Consider the following 22,574-nt stretch of genomic DNA (forward strand, 5'->3'; position numbering starts at 1 on the left):
GTTTTACCTAGCTTGCAGTCTAGCGCACTTACCCCAACCTAACAACTTCCTCTAACTGAACAGAAAAATTATTAAAAAAAAACAGGAAGAAAGCTGACATTTGTCAAAGTGACAAATACTAACATAATCCATACATTTAAAGTTTTCCTATTCAAGAAATGAATGAAACGTGGTTCTAAATTACCATTCTTAAGGACATAATACAAGAAAACAAAGTGATCTACTATACAGACATTTTATATTTGACCCTAACTATTTATCAGTACTTGCCATAGCTTCATCACAGAAGCACAGTTGAGTTTTGAATACATGGTAAGGCAATATGGTAATATAAACATATTGTGCGTATGTTCCCTCAACATTTGGCATTTATTTTTAGTACAGAATGTATATGCATCATCTGGCAGTAGATACTCACCTAAAATGTGTTTGCATAATGAAGTAGCACAAAAACTCTTTTTCTCATCTTTAGAGAGAAAGGCTGCATAGATCCTTTCTTTTAAATTTTACACATAGTTCAAGCACATTAATACATGGCTGAAGGATACATGCGCAGACATTAAGTGGTAAAAGAATTGCTCTAATCACTGTAAATATCCCAAGGGAGGTGAGGAAGGAGGCAGGGATTTCCACACATACTCTTGCTCACAAATGTTGATTTGGGCAACATTCTTCAAAAGACTTCATGGCAATGCTGCATGAGTTTGCCAACAAATAAATACGACTGAGAAAATTCAGGGCATATAGAGAGCAAACACAAGTACAGTGTTCTTACTGTATTTCCAGTTCTCAGATCCTCCATTCAATTACTGTTGCTCATTCTCACTACTTTTAGTAGTAGCAGTAGTGGTGGTAGTAGTATTTCGTACTAATAAAATGCTCTTTAGTAAAAACTGTGAAGAACCATTTCTCGGTAGATGTAATATACAGAATATGCAGATAATAATTTCCATACGCAGATAATAATTTCCATACTATCAGTTTAAGGCTTTATGAATATAAATATTCTTCACAGATGAGTGGTAAACAATGGCTTCAAATTACTATCTAACAGCAAGATACATTACTTCCAACCCTTGAGTCTACATCTCACTAAAGGATGAAAGTCAGTCCATGTGGGTTCCTTATCTGGACATTTCAGGATCATAACATATATTTGGGGTGGATTTTCAGCCCAGCTTTACATTCATAGAATGTTTCAGAATCATGACGCTATCTCTCCTTTTTTTGTAAAACTGGTAAACTACATGTACACCCGATAACCTTTACGTTAATATTGGTTTTGTTAAGGTGTTTTTGCAGGAAGACTGATCTGGTAACTATGTTTCAATTTTTAAAAATTACAATTATATTTTATTTTAAAAAATAAAACAAGACTATTGTTTTGTTTTAGACACTGAATACTGAAGTATTTATTAGTAAATAAAGCATACTTCATACCAGTGCTTCCTCGCATTTAAGTATGTTGCCACGCTTTAAAAAATACAAATATACCTTAAATATTAAAAACTTATTTAAATACATTTCAAATACACATATATATGGTATATTCTTATGTATATGTATATGCATATGTATACACACACGCACCTGTGAAAAATGGAACTGTGGAAGACTGAACTCTATAGAACTTGGTCTATGATCTCATACCTACTGTTCAAAACAAACAGCCTTTCTTCACTGCTTCTTCACAAGAAGGTGGCCTGCTGTGCAGTATTCGTTTCACAGTAGTATCAAGGTAAAGAGTTGTCATTACTCCATACTGACCCCCCAACAGCCCATCAAAATGTAACAACACTGATCTGTGATCACAAGAATATGGTCCTTGCTATTTTAGTTTTCTTGCATTAAATAGAGATAAACTGTCCCCATGAGCTAACTATTCTCCAATTACATATGAAAAAAGTCTTATAATATTATTTTCACAATGTAAAACTCTAAACCAAGCTATTTGCAAATAATAAGTGAAACTTATTTACAGAAATGTGGGATCAATACAACTACATAATATTGTTTTCAAAAAGCCTTCAGAAATAAAAATAAATAACTCAGAAGTCACATTCCTCAAATTCCCTTTTAATTCCAAAGTACAACAGAAAGGCATTATGAAAAAAACAGTATTTTCCTTCTTTCATTAACTCATCTGTAACTGCACTGAATTCAATAACATTCCTCTGCTATTCTAAGCTTGAAAGGCATGCTCGGGGTAAAGTGTTATGTTGGTATAAAGCACAATGCCAGACTGATGTGCTGGACAAAAGTGATCAAAGTTGAAGTAATTTTAGCCAACGCACAAGTATTCTGCTGCATTATTCTACCAGAATGACATCTGTTGAGCAACTCGTCGCAGAATAAACTAGTTGTTATAGACAGGCCTGGTCGGGTAGGGGACCGTGTAAGACTTATTAGAGTAATGTTTGATTAAACAAACTGCTTGAGTTAAGATCATAACTGGATTTGGAATTCATGCCAAAGTAGTCCTCTTTCAAACAGCAAGCCACAATCAATTATTTAAGATAAAATAAGCTTGCTTTTAAATAACTATTTAATTTTAGCTTTGTTTGATAATTAGAATAGTATTAAGAAAGCAGACTGCAAGAGTTTTAGAGACTAGGAGTATTTACTAATCAGGTACAGAAACCCCCTTTTCTTCATTGACTTTATTTCAGTTTAAAGTTAAATTATGCAAGGAGGAAAAAAGTCCTAAGATTCTTATAAAGCAGAACTATAAACCACTACTTCACTGGGGCCAGTGAAATAAAACCTACGGCTTCACTCTTCATGGAACTGAAAAAAATTAGCATAGTAAATGGATGAAGTCTATTTTAAGGTTTTTATTTATAAATTCACATGATATTGACAGGAGGACTGAAATCTTTATAAATTTGGGTAAAGCAAACTCTAACTTCTAGTGCCATCACTGAGCTACATTTATTGGCAAACTTTTTGGTCCCCCACCTTTGATCAGTTTGAAATACTAATTGGTGGCATTGTCTTTGTACAGCCCAGAATTTCTTTTCATAATGTTCAGATGCCATGGTGACTGGCACATTACTATGGCAGCCACCCTTCAGATTATAATCTCCAGAATATACAAGATCATTTAAAAACAAATTAAAGGCACATCTATTTGGTTCCACAACTCAGCTGTGAACAGTATCAATGCAACCATTTAAACAAAAAAAAAAAAAATACCCCATATATTTCAGATGCAATTTTACTTGGAAAATAATTTCTGCAGAATGTCCTGCCTTGCAGCTCTACACTGATGCTGGAGAGGCACATGAAGTTTTACGTTCAGCTCATTTTCATTGGTATTAGAAGGGAGTTAAAATATTAAACGCCTTTTAATATTTTAAGAAAACCTGTATGCCAAAGTAGCCAACACCCTGAGAAAACTTCCCAGATACAGGCAGATGAGTATGTTGCTTTAAAAGGAAGGTTAAACACAAGAGATACACTTTGTTTGTAGATATGAAGTTAATTTGACATTCAAAGCCCTTCCATATCCTTATTCGTAAGGATAAAGCAAAGTAAAATGTACCACAGGGCAAGAAGCCTGTACCAGGTAATGTGATGACGATGACTTTCTGGTGATTTCACTTAGCAGGAATAAGTAGCTATTTTCTCATCTATGAATTAGAAAAATCTGAAATTTACTGTGGAAAAAAAAATAATCTAACACCTACCAAATTGTTAAAAAAATTAAATTTATGCTGAATCATCAAAGAACTGGCGTGCCTGAATCTGTATCTTTGAATCACAACAAATCACAACAAAGTTTAACAGTACTTTCCCTCAGGCTGTTTTCTGCTTATGCAGGTACAAAGTTAATTGAAATAATGTAGATAATGAACTTTTGTTAGTCTTATTATTAAATATAATTTATGCAAAGCTGTAAATTGGCTGAGATGCTAAAGACTGTTCCAGGCACATAGGCAGCATGAAAGACAGTGCAAAAATGAGTGCATGAAAGGCAGACAAAAGGAGCAATAAAGTCAGAGGACTGTGAGGAATGTGGAATGTGAGTTGGGGGATGCGGGGAAATGAGATCAGATGCAGACAGAGCAAGGTTGCATGGGGCACTGATAGTAAAGCGAGAGTCTTGACTTTGACATTGTAACAGAGAAGAAGTCCAGACAAGTAAGCAAAATTTTCAGGGGACAGCAACGATACGGATGAGGCAATGACAGAAAGAAATGCCAAGTAAGCAAAATCATTTTGGTGAGGAAAGATGGAAAGAAAGGAGGCAAAACCAGCTAAAGCGATAGTCTTCAAGAGGAAAGCCTTTAACACCTCCGCCAGACAAAATTCCACTGAGAGATCGCAAAGAGCATTGGGAATCTGGCAATAATACATGGGAAGCAGGGACAATCTACCAAGTTTCTAAGCATAGGGAAGTGTCAAAGGTGATTAAGTGGTGAATTTGAAAGGATAATGATGTTATCAATAGTTATGAACAAAAAGATGGGTCAGATAAAAGGGTGATTTCAGTTAACTATGGACTAACATGAACTATGAAAAATACAGAGATGTAAAACTAGAGAGAAAGAATTTCTGAATCAGCATCTCTGCCACAACCAATTGCAATAGATTTGGCCCACAGTAATAGTAAAGACACAGGACAGAAACAGAAGAAGTTAGGAGAGAAGATGAAAAACAAAAATAAGTGATCCATATTTAAAATTTTCCCATAGCAGAAAAAAAGTGGTTTGCATTTTATCAGGAAAAGGCCATCAGCAGCCAATGAGAAACTGAATTTCTTAACTTTAAAAAGTTATATGTGCAGTAATTTTTAGCCAGCAACCCACAAGTAGGATGTATTCATATATAGCAAGTAACGTACTGCATGAACCACAACTATCATTAGCACTCAAACCAGAACTCTCAGGTCACTTTATGCAAGATTCATGTGAAGGAAATAGTATAAGTCTGCTCTACTGACAATTTCATCTGCTTTTTTGGCTCTCCAATATACAATATAATAACTATATATATAACTATATTAAAACATAAAGAACAAAGGTTATTTAAATCTGCAAATTTAAGTGTAGCCTTTACTTTAGAAACATTGATGCAAATCTAAAGGCATCAAATGACAACCGGCCTCTCCTTCTAGCAGCTGACTGATATGTAAATTATGGAATGCTTTCAATTAGTGAATTAAGATGTCAGAATTGGACCATTTTTAAATATTGGCATCTGCTTCTCAAGAATTTCATAGCACTGAAACTCTCCAAGGAAGATTCCCTATGTAAAATAACTATTCACATTTGCACTTATACTCAATTCACTCTGTTGCAATCTAAAGGAAAAAAATACACTTCCAACCTAAATATTTTAAATCTATACTGAATGCAAAAGAACTCTTCTCCTGTCCAAGCCTGCCAGCCAGAAGTCAGTTGTGATTCAGCACTTTTATGAAAAGCACAAGAACTCAAATGTGTGTTTTATTAAAATACATTCTCTAATTAATTTTTTATTTCACAGCTCTCCATTTAAATTACTTTTGTTGCTTTTAATTCCTCTGAAAAGATTCTGGTCTGCATTTAGCCTTTAGTAGGCTAAATCTTCCAAACCTCTTTTCTTGTTTAATGCAGAATAAAAATGCTTTAAATTCTAACATAATTGGTTTTAATTCAATGTCTGAAATATATTACTTGCTTATTCTATCATGACATGTAAAACTGAAATGAATTAGAAGCACCGAAACTTGTATACCTCCTGAAAGTAGCATTCTTCCCTCTGATTAGGACTGTTTCATTTTCAAATTAAAAACAATACACAATTTCAAAATCTTCCTAAAGAACCCTAAGAGAACCTGAATATCCACTGTACATCAGCCCCATACAAAGCAGAACTCATCAGCAAGTTACAACACACACACACACACACAAAATCAGTAGAAAATTTTCTGCTAAGTTTCTGTGTACCACTTTCCTGCAATTAAACAAATTTCACATACAGAAAAGCCACTAACACATCCAACTTTCACTTTAGAGTGTATGGAACAGTGTTCAATCCAAAATAAATCCAGTTTAAGCTACTGTTAAAAATGGGTTGTACTGTACTATAGTACTCAGCCAATACTGTACCAATATCTTCATTAGAAAGCTTTTTGATTTAATTATGTAATGAACACATCATAATGTGTGATTTTTGTGACATTTTGCATATAAGAGTTCAAACAAAGAAGATTAAGCCACATTAAACACTAAGCAAAAACCAGCAAATACATTTTTTGATGTTTCCATTTCTTTAATTTGAATATCTAGAAAAGAGACTGAAGTGCATCCTCATTGTTGGAAAAGTGGAGTAAGAACTTCACGTCTCTAGGGCGTAAATGAATACTTTGACATAAATAATCCACACTATTTCCAATTTGAGTGATGAGGCAAGGAGAAACCAGTAACTACTAAGAAAGATTAAGTGGCTGAATAAGTAAATGCAAAGTTAATGTATTATTTTGCTATTATGTATTTTAAAATGGGGGAGGGAGGAAAATTTTCAGGAAAAAGAATCCATAAACAGAAAAACTTGAGAGATGATTTGTCGTAATGTTCTAGTAAAAACCATCTCATTTAGGAAAATCAGATACTAGATACAAGGACAGATTCACCAATACCACTTCCAGAAAGGCATATGGATCCTTTACTCCCCAACTAAGTACTTATAGCCTCATTCCCCCAGATTTTATCTATCATAGGGAGTCATCAAACAAAATGCAAAACAAAAATGTTAATTCCACTTTACTGATGCAAATTCTTGAGGACTGCAGATAGTCCTAATTACTTATGTGAAATACTACTGGCAAACTTGAAATGCCCTGAACTGTTTTTTTCCTAAGCTAGTTCGCTCTGTTCTGTCTTCTTGTTCTACAGTTGAAAGACACCTTCAGAGACACTGCCTACTTTATAGTCTCATTGAGCAACTATATTTCTGAGCTGTAACACTTATTCAAATAATTTAGAAATTTTTCTTAACTAGAAGTTGTAACCAGAAGCCCATCCAGTTTAGGAATCACCAGATGATTTAAGAATTCATTAAATGTAATGACATTTAAAATCCATTACATTTTCTAAATACTTGTAAAGAAGCATTCGGCAGCTTCCTTTCAGCAATGGAAATAACATCGTGGATAAATTACTTTCATAGATTTCACAATTATTAATACTTCATTATCCTTTATTTCATTTGCTGGGCCTCATACTTTAAACCAACCCTTCTTGGATGTCATTTGACATTTTTTAATGGGTCTGTGCCAAGTTATTATCTTAACACCACAATCTACAATAAAACGGTCCACTGGGTAATACTAGTGTATTTTTGTGGTTAAAACCTGCCAATTTTGAAACAGAAAATAAAAGCCAGGCTTCAACTAAACTTTATTGAATCTTTTGCCAAGTGAACTTCTGATTGCCTCATGCAATATATATCTATACCTACAGTATAATTTGAAAGTGTTCCAAGCACATGAGATGTTACCTCAAAGATTTAGCAAGATATTTTCCCAACCTCAGCCTCCTGACCAGACCAGGTTTGTGGTTCAAGAATTAATCTGAGCTCTCTTCAATCTACCAGACACAACTTTTTGCCACTGCTTTGGATCTGGCCTTTTCCTGGGCTGCAGCAAGTGGAAAATGTTAAATATATTTGCTATATTATATTATATTATTCACTATATTCAAATTCTATACACAACTGTTTCACTGTCTTTAAAATGTTGTTTTACTTCTTAGTGCTTCAGTTTTCTGCCAGCATAGATGCACGTTTTAATTCTGTGGAACAAAGTAATCTCTTTGCTGATCTCCATCTTTAAATACCTAAAATTAGCTATCGTTCTAGAAGAGCATTATTGCTAAATGCAAGTTACAATCTTATAATGTGATGCAGAAGTTTCTGATTGCTGCTATATGGCCTGCACTGCGCAAAGGTTCAGCCTACATAATTATTATTATTCATTGCTTGTAGTGCCTAGGAGACCTAATTGTGATAATCCCCTCTGAACTTAAAACCACATGACCCTTTGAATTTTTTCATAGAAGGTTAAAAGAAGAAACAAATTCCTATAGAAGAAGAAGGTAAAACACATTCTTAAGAAATTGAGGCAAGAGACACGAGTATTTAAAAAAAACAAAACCAGAAAAATAAATCGTTTTAGCAGTACACAAGCATGAGGTTGAAACAGGGTATGAAAGAGTTAGAGTGTGAGCTAGCTGTGACATTAGAGATTGAAAGGAAGATGTGATTAGGGTTAAAAGAGATCAAACAACAAAGACTTACTGCCAAAACAATTTTACGAATTTATTTGAAAACGCCTTCAAGACTTCTACTAACAAAATGAAACTGATGATAATACTTGAAGTTTTTTTGTTTGTTTGTTCTACATATAGTGCACTGACACAGAAAAGATACATTTTGAAGTCCTAGTTTGTTTTTCCATTTAGTAGTAATGGTCATTTGAGAAAATATCTTATTAGTAACCTGAATGAAAAAGCACTGCTCTGTGGAAACTTTTAACTAAATTTTATGCATGTTATGAAAGACAACAGGCAACTGCTACTAAATCATCTATTACCAGATCACTATCAGGAGGCAACTACTCTTTTGGCAAAGCACTCAATTGCAGTATACAGTTTCTAATATCGTTCCCCCAAGGAACGATATTTTTTTGCTGTAAAAAACAGGATAATTACCAAACCAGATTGTTATTGCTACTGTCCCAATTCCAGCTGCTTTTATGTCCTAAAATGTTGATAAATTGCCAAACATCAGGTATTTTATTTCCATCCCCAATTCCAGCTGCTTTTATGTCCTAAAATAAATTGCCAAACATCAGGTATTTTATTTCCATTAAAAATTAACGTGTCAAGACCCCTTTAAAAAGAGTGAGACAAACTCTGTAGGCCAATACTCTTGCAAGATCCTGCATCTGGCAGGAAAAATTAGACCTTAGTTTCACTACAGAAAATGTTACTTTTATTTACCACCTTCCAGAAGATTTCAGAGTGCTTCACAAAGCGTGGCAGGAAAATTACATGAAGTCCAGAGAGTTATTTTGGACTCTGCTGCAGCAGTGTACAAGCCTGTAACAGAGCTGAAGCTAGACAGATATAATAAAGAATATACAACCTGAATTAAGGTGTCTCTAGGAAGAAGCCATGAAAGACTGATAAGAAAAACACCATGAATTAGAAAAGCATAATTATTAAGATCAGTTCAATGATCTTTGGAGCTAAAAAAAGCCATATGAAAACCATTAGTTGAAAGAGCTGGTCTACTAAAATGCAACAGAAGACTGCACCAGGGTAACAGTTTTATCCAGGCTAACCTGATGAAAGAGATTATCGGGAGTCAAGGAACAAGTAATTTCATATGGATTCCATACCTAGCAGACTTAATATGTAATCCTAATAAATTATCTCAGTGATTAAATCAATAACTTGGAGAAAAATACACCTTGACACTTACTGATCATGAAGTTAAGGATATGACCAAGAGCAGTAACTTGGATCAAAGTTATTTAAAAGTGGTATGAAAACATGACTTAAACTACTAAATACACTTTCTGTGCATCCCAACTTCCCTCAGACCTATCAGAGCCAGAAGCTACCACCACTACAGGGTAATGGTAAAACATGAACAAAGGTTAGGAAGCAAGAAAAAAATCTGCACACCAGTTACACGGGCTTGACCCCAGCTTGTCCATATCACATGTGCATATATTCAGACTACTGCATAAACAAGTATTATTTTTGCAGCTCCTCTCTTTCAGTCTGTTCCTCTTCCTTTGTCGGGAATTAGTGTGTGGACTCTTCAGCAAAAAGCCTGTATCCTGTATTGGCTGTGTTGTTTCCTTTTTAAGGAACTAGTTGTCTTAGTGAGACACAGCATAGTGAATATTTTGGGTCTAGTCAGGTCCCCACTCATAAGGACATTAAAGATTAGTTCTAGGGTTTGATTTATCACTCAAAGTGAAAGAGAGAGTCAATGTGATTCTTGCAGTGGAAAGTAGATCTGTTATGTTTTCATGGCTGTCATGTCCCAACAAAGAAAACTTAGACAATTTTATTTGAAGACAAACACCCTCATCTTCGTTTCACAAGAAATTATTCTGCAACAGCCTAAGCATGATAAATGCATATTTTGGTCTTTCATTGCTTCCCTACTTGTGCATTTCCATGGGTCTCAAAAGTAATCAGTCATATCAATAGATGGTAAAATAGATGGTCATTTTAGGAACTCATAAGGAGATGAATTGGAGTTTGTTTTCCCATTCTAACTGCATTTAATTATAGTAAAGAGCAACATTTGTATTCATACTAAAAAACCCCACCTTTCCCTCTTCCAAATTTCTATTCGCCTTGGTCCAGTGACAGACTGAACCCTACTGCCCCTCGGAAATCTCAGATTATGATACGAAGACATATGGTCCTTAACACATTTAACTGATGAACAGTATCTCCCTCCATTCCTACCCAAACATGGTTCAGAATAAAAACTGATTGTTTCAAAGTCTCAGAAAATGCATAAACCACATGTGCTTCACAGCCAATCCTTAAGTGATAAGCCTACCAATTTTAGTTTAAGAAATGGAATATCACAAAATCAGTATTTTGTCATGGTTTTTTACTTGTTTTGTTTCTAGACAATTGATAAAATACTCTTTTATGACAGGTCATGTTTTATTGCTACTAGACACCATAAAAAAATCTATTGCAATTTTTTTTAACGATCAGTATTAAAAAATATTTGCAACTTAGACATTATGTGAAAAAGTACTTCAATCTATTAATCTTGTGAAGCAAAGTACCACAATTGTGCAGAGTTGTGCAGTAATTTCAGGCAGAAAAATTCTCTAATGCTCCTCTAACTTCAATGTTTTACCTATTTCTTCCCACTGCTCTTACGCTTAGAGATCACAGCAAGCCTGCTGCTTAGAGAAGAGAGATGGGTAGGGTCTCTCTGCAGCCCTTATATTCCCAGTGCCAGCCAACAAGATGCATCTAAAAAGGAAGATGAGCCACATATATGAAAATATCTACTGTTGCAACAACAGGACGAAGCTTTTAGTGTGACCTGCACTGCATCTTCCAGTGTAGCTTGCAATCACATTTGTAACCCAAAGGAAAAATGACATGCAAAGTACATTCTCTCTAAAGACTTGCTGGTGTCTTCACCACACGAAAGAGAATACAGGTTGCCCAGAAACCCATCAATAAGTCAACAGTTGACTTGCTTGGTTCCCCTAGGTTGTTGTATCAAGTAGTTGCAGAACTCGGTATGAGCTTAACACTCAAGTGAACTGTGATGTCTTTCTCAGTCACTGTAAGTATGAATTTAATACATTATTTTATGTGGTTGAGTTTTAATAAATATTCTATTAACCTTATTTTAAATTCAAGTTAAAATAAATTATAAAACAAGGTTTACTGAGCTGTTAGTCAACTTTCTAATAACAAAAACATTTCTTGGTAGTTCCTCCATTTCATTTGCATGTGTACCAAATCACCACTTCTTTTGGGGTTTTTCTTTACATCAACAGTATTCAGAAAGAATGTGAAATTCATTTCTGCTTTAACCAAGGAATGGCTGTTAGTTACACGTGATAAAAGAAAATTATGCAGACAATCTTCATGGTATATTTTAAGAATGTCAACATACACACATCAATTACAAATATTTTTACTAATTTTGCTACGTTTAAGATATATGCATATAAGGTGCTTGATTATACTATTAACAACCAGCTCTCCTATATACATATACATTTTTAAAAAGAGAATTCAGTGTATTTAACAATTCACTAACAAAGCTATTCCTTAGCTCATCCCTGCCATAACCTGCTCTATTCAGAAACATATGGGAAAAGACATTAAATAACCAGTGAAAACCATGGACTTCTGGTATTAGTGCTACACATTGCATACCCCTATTCATTATTCCACCTCCCTTGTTTAATCTATCATTAAGACTCAGTGACCCTACACTAAATTTAAAGCAGATCCTTCCTTCCTCCCATGCCTAAATTCACATACTTTTCTAGTTGGGGATGCCCTCGAGTATTAGCCACTCTACAGGGTTTCTCTAATCTCAGCTCTGAACTATGTTGTGCTATAGAAGCAAGAAATTGCTGGTTTACGTCTTTAACTATGGAATCTTCCACCAAAAAAAGCCCCTCATTTACTTAATAAGATAGAGAAAAATCTCTCACTTAGTACATAGTTAACATGTACAAAAATCTGTATAATTTTTATTTTATATCATATAGAAGGAAATATAAAGTAGACTGTTTTAAAGCACTGTTTCCCTGTACTTGTGTCCCAAACACAATTTTATTGGAAACAATTTTAAAGCTTTCAGAAGTTTATTGTCACATCTTATAAGGGCTAAATCTTAATTTGCATTCCAAGTCAATATGAAAGTTTTCTAATAAACAAACAAGGAAAAAAAAATCAAGAAAAAAGATGATAAAACCCAAAAGCAAATCTAATCTGATTTTTTTTAATGCAGGAACTAAAAATACATAAAAAATATGAAGACCTCTGCCTCTTTCATTTCTTTTTTGTGACATGGATTGCACTTTAGCAGCAGTGGCAGTACAGGTGAAAATATATTAAGAGTTTTCTGAAAAAGGGACAAGAATCATTATCGTTAACATCTGTAAGTATTTGTCAACTATACCCCTGTCTTCCTCTTCCATGATAAGGTGAAAATTGATCTTCATCAGGATTTTAAAAAGTTAAAGACAGCAAAGACAGCAAGTAAAGCAGAGATTAAATTCTACTGACCTAACAAATTAATCAGGCAAAGGTGTAATCTGAATATAGATTTTTATCTTTACCAAAAGAAGCCATACAATTTCGTTTTGGCTTCATGAATAGTATTATTTTTAGCATATTTAAATATGTGTAGTTCCTGAAAAAATAGAGTAGTGTTGAAAAGAGCTGCAACCTGACCAAAAACACCAGTCCACATTCTCTTTGGCTCTTATTTCTTTAATTTCTTTAAGTCTTTCTCCAAACAAGTCAACACTTGAACTCTGGTAGGTGTACATGAGTTGTACATATTTGTAGAATACAAAAAGATGAAGGTGAAAGCAAACTAGTAAGGCTCAAGTTGTCAAAAATCATGTTTTTCTATGTGCAGGCTATAAAGTATTATTTTCAAGTCCTGTTCTCTATTAGAGTTATCAGATAACAGAAAAATATTAGGGACAGTTAAAATAAACACAGTAAGCTGAGAGCAATACTAGAAAACTTGAAGTCCAAGTTCTATGCAGATGCAGACACAGGAAGATGAAGGAAAAGTGTTACCAGAAAAAGAAAAAACAATAAATGTGAACTCTATGAAACTGGGATATAGAACAATTTGGAGGAAAAAGTTATCTGGAAGCCTTTCCAATGAGGAAGTTTTCTTTACAAGTAACAACCCTTTTATGAAGAAAAGAAGTCCTGTTTTGCTGAACCTAACCTTTTTATCAAAGGCATACTGGCACACGCCTGCCAAAAGCGTCTTCACATGCTTGAACTGCATTTATGACAGAAAAGCTGACCAAAATAGAGTCACAAAAGCTGTCTAGAAAAAAAGCATTTTTTCATAAGGGCAAAACCTTATTAAAAGACAAAACTTCAGAACTTTGTTTTAAGTTTTTCAAGACGAGGGATGTGCCTATTCATTCTCACTCCCCACTGATTTCCAGGTTATTCAAATGAAACTGTTATTAGGAAGAATGTTTTGACCGAGAAGATAACCTAGAAAGCCCTCAGGACCTGTGCAAGACAGCAACAAATGGTGAAAATCTAAAAAACGCTAAGGTCATTCATACTAACCTGTAAGGCAGAATTTTCAGGAAGTTGGATTGCTTAATAGTTACAAAACCATACATGCTAAGGCTCCAGTTCTGCACCTTGCAGTTCAGGCATTCTTCCTGAACTAGACTGGCTTCCAGAATTGGGCTGGTTAATTTAGAAGTGTAAGTAGTCCACAATACCAAAATCACATTTCCCTTCAAAATTCCAAAATTTTAAAAGAAAATTATTTTGTTCTACTAAGAGGAGTGCACAACTGAGTCTCTCTCAATGCAACAAGAATTTAGTCACTGTATCTTCAATGGTGGCCATCTTAGAGAATTGTAACCCAGAAACCACACGTTGCTGAAATCACAAAGCTCTTTCATGAAGGCAGGGGTCAATATTTCTTGAATATACAACCAAGTGCAATTTCATTAATGTTTGACTGAGACACTACAGGGAGTTACCTCTTCCATAGATACCAGTCTTTACAAAGCTTACCATTCATATGCTGCAGAACAACAACAGAAAATTTAATGACCACTTCAGAAAAAGAGCTAACACAAAGCTATTCTGACCATTTTCACTATTCTACTGTGCAAACTTGTCATGTCACTGAAACAGAAAGGTTTGAATAAAGATTAACTTAATTAAACATACATATTATTTTCTCTGCATTTTTCAGTCTTAGCTCGGCATGCAACTCTATAACTATTAAATAAGCAGTGCACACTATTCCATTTAATGGAAAAAATTACCAAAACTGCAGGTTATTAACAACTCAGCTACTCCCTTCCCCAAAAATACCTCCGGTGTTGCACACTTAACAGAGCCCCCACCAGAATTACTTTAAAATAAAACTCGAAAGTATGTATTACAAAACAATACTCACAGATGACAAATAGTAAGATCAGAAAATATCTATTCAGTTCAAATTAACACATTTCTATAAATCAAAGCAAAATTTATCCTCACTTTCATTCCTGTTACAAAATTATCACCTCAAGAGCCAATAAAAAGAAAGATCTAATGAGGTATTTCAGTATCTCCCAAAGAAATATTTTCAGCTCTGTTTTTTCTTTTAAGTGCTTGAAAGGAAAAGAGTAATGAATTGCTCCTGCGCAGTCTTTTTTATTATTCTGTTATAACAACAAGAGAGTTACACCAAGTCTTTATTTTTCACACACTTCAAAATATTTTTTATCTCACTGCAACAATGGCAAAGGAAACCTCTGACCAGAAAGGACAGCAACAGAGAAGTTCTTCTTTGAGCAGTAACCTTCCTTGTTTCTACTAATGGGTAATGGGCTGAGATGACAAAGACTTAGTGCGTAGCTAAGAGATATCAGAGAGCTCTGCACTCTAAGATCCAAGAAATAATCCAATATCCCTTGGAAGTAAGCTTCCATGAGACACAAGGACATAGACTTCTACCAAAACCAGGTCATTTGGCTATATCTTGGTGAGACTCCTGGAATACTTCTACCTATTAGGATGAACAACCATTAACTGGAGACAAGCAAGCACCCTCTAACCCTGAAAATATCCACATACATCACGGGATCATGGATTTGAAATGGGGAAGACAAATCTGTTACAGTCCAGCAAGAACAAACTGGAAAGCTGAAGAAAGGACTGGGACATGCTGATCGTCATTCACTCGCAGAGAGAGTATGCCCTGGATCTAATATTGTTTCAAATGGGACAGAGAAATCATAATCACCCCTTTTATGGTCTATGTGAGAACACTTAGAAGAAAATTAATTAGAGGCACATCCAACAAATCAAGAATGTATATAACAGGCCCGCTAAAGAGATGGAAGTTCTGGAATAGATTCATTAACACTTTTTTGGTTTTGTTTTCTGGAACTAAAAGATCAGCCTTGAGTAACCACAACCTGGAAAGCTTTGAGGACATCCTCCAAGGTCTCCCAGTTGTCAGAAATGTTCCAAATCATCTGGGCACATCTTTGGGCACTCAGACAGATGAACCAGAGGGACTGGGCCTTTCTGAAAAACCAGATGCTTTCTAAGAGAGGAGTCGAGTCTCTGAACATCCTTGTTAATGCGTGATCATCAGCTTGATACTGGGTATGTGAGGCTTCTGCATAGACACTATCAACAACTGAAAAACATTCTATAAAGAGCTTGTGATCCTGCCTGGGTGAGTGAGCTGCCACTTACCCACCAGTCATCAGGAAAGGGACAGAAAGCCATGTATCCCATCACATGGATAGCACGACTGCTGACAATAAATTTGGTGAATTTATTTTGTAGCTTGAATAGCATGAATGTATGCATGAATAGCAGCCATGACACACAGTCAAAGACAGTTCTTGGGCGAGAAATGAGCTGCAATGTACAGACAGCAATCTGGCAGTTTAGGAAACAGATTAACTGACCTCCTTGAGTAGAGAAACCTGCTCAGTAACATCAAAACTCTCCACATGAATGTGAAAACAAAGGCACTCAGACCCCCTATTTTAAAGATAAGTATTCTCATCTTGTATTCATTTTAGATATTTTAAATAGTTTCTCTAAAATCCTCTGCCCTTGAAATAAGAGGCTGTTATTAAAGCTCAGTGGATTAGAAGACCCAGAAAAGGCTTGCCTGCAGATGTCTTGTGAAAACAAATTCCTGAAAAGCAGCAAGAAAAAAGGTTGCAGAGATGGCAGAAAGCTGCTGGTGTCACAGAGACAGGAATTTAAATTGTAATTCCAGACCCAAAGAAACACGTGTAATCTATCACCAAAGCTATGGAGAAAATGGACAGATCAGATTGGAGGCGAAATGGGTCGCTTCTTTCTAAAATCTTCAAAACTGTTTTGAAAGTAGAGATTGAGATACCAGCTATTGAATATAGGGCCATCTGCGGTGGCTGTGCCAATGATGAAGACTCAATCTTTATCTTGGTTTGTGAGGAAGCCATGGGAGCAGGACGTCATTCAAAGGCCTCTGCAGCTCATCCTGCTGCATATTTTTGACCTTGTTGCAGACTCTGAAAGCACGGGATCCATCTGTACTTGAAGAAATAGTTACACACTGAAATTCAAAAGATCATTTGCCTTAGTTACAAAAGAGATCCTATCTCTAGATTCTGGTATACAGGTAATGTCAGAAGGCAATTGTTACAATTACAAGTTACAATCTCTAGATTCTGGTATACAGGTAATGTCAGAAAACCAGGAAGCTTCTGTTTATATGCCCGCCTCTTCAAGAGCAATATTCCAGACCTGATCCTTGGAAATGGGTCACTGAAAGATTAGAATCTGGGATGCAGATTTTGAAGATACACTAATGTCACATTATCTTAAAAATATATACAAATGCACATCTGACATTAGCCTTGGGAAAGACATAAATTTAACCTGTAAGAAAGCCCCAATATCATCCAAATGAACAAACTAAACAGTAGACAACCTTACACTTCTGTTTTTCTGTATCTGTCTCTGAATCAGAAGATCTTAAGACATGTTTACTGTGCAGGAATAAAGAAGGATAGAAAATCACATTTTGGAATAAAAACTGTGTAGAAATGCTTGCAAATTAAATGCCTCTTTTTACTTTCATCAGAGCTTTCCTTTTAAAAAAGAATCAATAAAGCTTCACAAGAGTAAACTGTGTGTGGTTGTTCTTCCTGCATCAACATCAGTGCCAATTAAATTCTGAACCCTAAATCTTTATTGTTTCCTATTAGCTGCTAACCAGAACGAACACTGTGATTTTCTGAGATCCCAGGCTGAGACTTGCTGTAACAGCAGATGGAAAAAAATATTCTTGTTTTGACTTGTCTGCTGAGTAAACCTCACATTGAAGCTACATGGTGAAAAATAAATACAAAATACCAAGATGGTAATTTTACAGAAACACTTAACTTTTGTGACCACAATTAACACTTGGGGGAAAAAAACCCATTGACAGGTCTGCCTGGCTCCTGCTTCTACACTGCTTCTCAGGCTCCCTTTCCAAGCAGCGGCTCGGCTCCCGCAGAGGCCAGGCTGCTGCTGACCCTGGGGGCTGCCTTCAAAGCAGCACGTGGGGAAGAAGAGGGGAGCAGGATGACAGGGAGTTAAATACAGCTATAAAGTGACATTGACTCCCAGCTAGGATCCAAACCAGAAGTCTAAGGGCAAACGGCTGCTGAGAACAGCTTATCCTCTCCTCCTCCCTCTCCCACCCTCAAGCGCTGGGGACACCTCTACGAGGAGGGCAGCAGGACACAACTCCCAGAGGTCACTGACAGTTTTGCGGGAGCAACATCCTATCTACGCAGGCAGACAGGAAGGCAGAACTGGCCCTAAATTTATGCTGCTACAAGGTCTTCATTTTTTAGAAAATAACCAGCAAAATAAGCTATCTTAAAGTGCATTTGGGGAACACGGCTAGTTTTGTTTTGCATAAACACCGCTCCACATCTCTGACTCCATTCCCTAAGATCCAGAACAACTGCTGCAACACTGCACTCCTCCAAACCACCACAAACCTCACAATATGGTAGAGTATTTTCACGTTTATTCCATAAGTGACATTTATCACTAAATTGGACAAAGGACTAAAAAAAAATTACCCAACAAGTCATCATTTTAACAGTAGTATGGATGGATAACACATTTACAGAAATTAAAAGTGTTTAGAAAAGAAATCAAAAGTTTTTATTTATGATGGATATGAACACTAAACTTTCTAGTAATTTCTAATTTAACACTACATTTGAATTGTCAAGCAGTCAAAGAGAGTACAAAACTGACTTTCTTTCCTTCTTCCAACTGCATTACAGTAACTCAGCCATGGTTCACAAATGGGAGAATAGAAGAATGCAAGTAGTTGAGAAAGAGCTTCAAAAAAGCCCAAGAAGCATTTTTTTGTCTATGAAACCAACCAAAGTCAAAGGACTCCTTTTGGCTGAACAAGAAAGTCATCACAGAAAGAAATCCAGGAGGGGACACTAATACCTTGAAGAAAATGCCACTTTTTTTTTACCCAATATTATTATAAAGGTAATATGTTTTTGTTACATAAATAGAGAGAGGCTATAAAAGGTCCTCAAATCAAAGTCCTTATTTATACACTTGAACATGTGCCACTTCAGAGGGAAAATTTTAAGCTCGTTACACTAAGACGGTAGCACTGACAGAAGGGCATGCTTACGACGTTTATTGCATGTTCCACATTTGGCACTATAGTACTTGGTGTCAGTTTATTACTTTACAACCAGTACGGCTGGTTTTAGTTTAGACTGTAGTTTAGACTTGCTTGCATAGTGAAGATGGGACTCCTGAGAGAAACCGAAGTTTTGCCCTCTACCAGATGCACGCATATGACTAAGTGCTTTGTAAATACAAGGGGTTTACTATGATTTATTTGTGATGTATTAACTAATGCAGGTTTAAATTATTCTTTTTACCTCACCAAGGACAAGCCTTACTTTGCTTTAACTTCATCTAATTCCTCTTCTGTTTATGTTGAAATAGAACAAGCTGTCCTTAAGATAAATAAGAACGTTCACGCTACAGTTCATGTTAGTTTAACTAAATCAGATTAGAAGTACACCTTTATTTTAAACCTATGTAGTGTTTTTGCACAAAGCAGTTCTAAGCTGCAAAACACTACTAAAGCAGTGTCCTATTCTCTAAGTTTTTCTCATTACTACAACACAGAAACATTCATAAAGATGACACTGGAGTTTTAAAATGGTCTGAGATTTTGAAGGACAAAATGGCAACCTCAAAAAATGCTAGCTAACTACTGAGCAAGCCCAACCTGTTTCAAGGATATAAATGTCTATCAAACCTTAATAACTAAGTAATAAATCCATTTGAATCAATACATTTGGAACACTAATTCAAGATGATTAAAGAAGCAGATAACATTAAGAATTAAAATGCAGAGCACATAATATGTAAACATCAAACACAAAATATTATTAATTGTTATATACTTCTCATGTATTTGCACTACACACGTATTTCAAATGCAAATATTAATTTGGAGAGAAATACCTACTGTATATGCACACACTGAAACAGTTTGCTCAGCTATACTGCATCAATGGTTATTTGACAAGTTATAGCATCACGAGCTGCTCATTTACATATTCAGCTATTCTGTCTGGTTTTTCCCTGTGAAGATGTTAATAAAACAACTGTTGTACAGATCCATACTAACAGCTCCTCCTCTGAACCACAAGGATACTCATAGTTATGCAAATTCAGTGTATAAAACATGCACCAACAAAAGGACACCAAAAATGTAAAAAACACTTCTTTCTAAATCCTAGGAAAGTGTAATTTTATTGAACTATGGAAGCTAACACCAGGAATAACAACTTAGTTGATAGAAAAAAAATCCATTTGATATTCAGATAACAATCAGTGAAAATTCAGTCTCTGTTTGAAAAGCTAACATGCAAGCATTGTACTCAGTAATTCCCCCCACACGGGGACAGTTTTCAAGTGTAATTTAACATACTTAGCACTCTACGTTGCAGAAAATAAGTATAAAGAGCATAATAATTTAAATTTTCTGATTTACAGTATGCTTTTCTGCATTGTGAGAAGAAAACTGTATTTAGAAAAGTCAGATAAACTCCCTTGATTTTTTTAAGCAAGCAGCAATGAATAAATTCTTAAAAGTTTTTCATTAAAAAACTGCACAAGAGTCAATAAACCAGAAGATAAAGAGCAGGAAAAAGAAGGGGGCGCGGGGGGGTGGGGTGGGGTGTAGAGAAAGATGTGGTTTACTACCCAAGCAAAATGACCTACAGAGGAGAAAATATAGATGGGTGATTGCCAAATTTGTAAGTTAAAACTTAGTGATCTTACATCCAACCTATAAACTGACATAAGGCAAGACACACAAAATGAGGACTGAAATTAGATTTGCAGTTCTCTTCTGATACCAGTGTCTTGAGACGACAGATGCTTATTTCAGACTGCATGCTAAAATTATCCTCTATCTCAAACAGTTTGCATTTATGTTTTAGAAGAAACATTTAATCTCCAAGTTTTATTGTTCCTCACTTCAAACTGATCTTAAGGAAGAAATATAATGAAACACAATGCTAACATACTCCTCTAAAGGAAAAACTATACCTTTTTGGGTATTCAAAAGGCTTCTCTTACTGCTCCTGTTGATTCTTTGCATGACTACTCTGCAGTGAGTCAAAACACACAGGAGGTGCACTTTTCACTTAATCTTTCATTTAATTGTTCCCGTTCAAGAATTTGACCACCTCTGTTTATACAATTATTAAAAAATGACAGTCCTAAACCGGAGAAGGTTTCACAACAGTATAATGTTTGAAAATGTTTTGCACCAAAGGACTGATGTAGATCCAGTCCTTGTAGGATGGAATTACCTTTTCACTTGAAAAACACACTCCTCATCTTAAGTAAGTCTTCCACTTGTCCAACTTACTGTACTTAAGCTTGCATGGTGGAGCAGTCTCGAAGTATGCAAACTAAATACCATTAAGATCAAACTAAAACAGAAAATGCACAATTTTTAAATTTCAACTACTAAGAAACATTCAGTCCACAGGACCAGACTAGAACTGGTCGCTCATAGAATGCCAGAAACACAAATAGTGTGGATGTTAGATCCTCACCACCAACTGGTTTTCTATGCAGACGTCCTATTGCACTGTCCTGCATGCTATCGTAGGCGTAGCTGTAGATTACAGCTTAGTGTTCTGTGGGAAGATTTAAAGAGATTTAAAGACAGCTCTGTGTCAATTCAAGCTTCATCTCAGTCTACTACTTTTAGTTCATCAAAAAAGAACTTTCATCCCACCCAGACCTCACAGAATGCTCAAGAGAATTCCCATTTATTTCATTGGCCTAATGAGACCCAACCTCAAAATATTAATGTGGACCTGCCTGACTTGACAGTTTACCTTTTGCAACAGGGAGAGAAGTTTCACTTTACTTTTTTATACTACAAAAAAAGTATTCTCTTCCACTGGTCTGTTGCTGCTTTTTGTGAACATCAGAGCTTCTCCATTTTGTTTGTCTTAGACCCAGCCCAGGCTGCCCTGTGGCCATATCTCTCAGCTGCGGTCTAGCCTTTCCTCTGCGAGCCCAACGGCAATGCATAAAATAAAAAAAAGAGCCAAAACCTTTTGAGCAGAGTGGGTGAAACAGATTGTTAGTTATAGGTGAAACTGCCAACACACAAACCACTCCCCAGATTAACCTAAGCACTTCTTATACTCCCCACCTTCGAATTACTCAGGAATAAATCCTTCTTGTCTTAAGAGAGGAACTTCTTGTGGCTAAGTGCAAACAGGAGTTCATGCAAGACACAGAGGGGAGATGTTGAAGTGAAATTCAGCTTATGATTACATAGAAACTAATAATGGGACACAAACATAGCTCACAATGTCTCTTAACTAAGAGTTACTCTTTTAGAGTTGCTGAGTTCAGTAAGAGGTAGCCTGTCACCAGAAATGAGTGAAGTAAATTTGAGAACAATATAAAACCAAAATAAAACCTTTGCCTTTCTGTTTCTCCCGGAAGAAATTGCAGAGATGCTTGGGCTGCTGCATTTTGCCCTGGTGCTGTGAATGAAATGACTGAAATTATGTCAGCTCTTGGATTCATTATTCCTTTCTCCATTTCCCTTTGTCGGGGTTGGAGTAAAATATGTACAGCTATGGCATGTGACACCAGGCAGCTGGACTTACTACAATTTTATAAGTACAGACTTGTAGGAAGAGGCTCTCTCTTCCCTATAGACAAATTGTAGAAAAACAGTAAAAAAATCCTTGTTCTTTGTACCTC

The 22,574-nt window shown here is 35.7% G+C and overlaps 1 protein-coding gene across 2 annotated transcripts in view; it reads right to left on the bottom strand.

Moving 5' to 3' along the window:
- The window catches only part of LOC104131492 (FAS-associated factor 1), a 92,195-nt gene that overhangs the window by 7,250 nt on the left and 62,371 nt on the right, over positions 1-22,574 (bottom strand). The window lies entirely within an intron of this gene.

Source organism: Egretta garzetta, unplaced genomic scaffold (assembly GCF_000687185.1).
Source record: "Egretta garzetta isolate BGI_Z169 unplaced genomic scaffold, ASM68718v1 scaffold768, whole genome shotgun sequence".
NCBI classification, from domain to species: domain Eukaryota; kingdom Metazoa; phylum Chordata; class Aves; order Pelecaniformes; family Ardeidae; genus Egretta; species Egretta garzetta.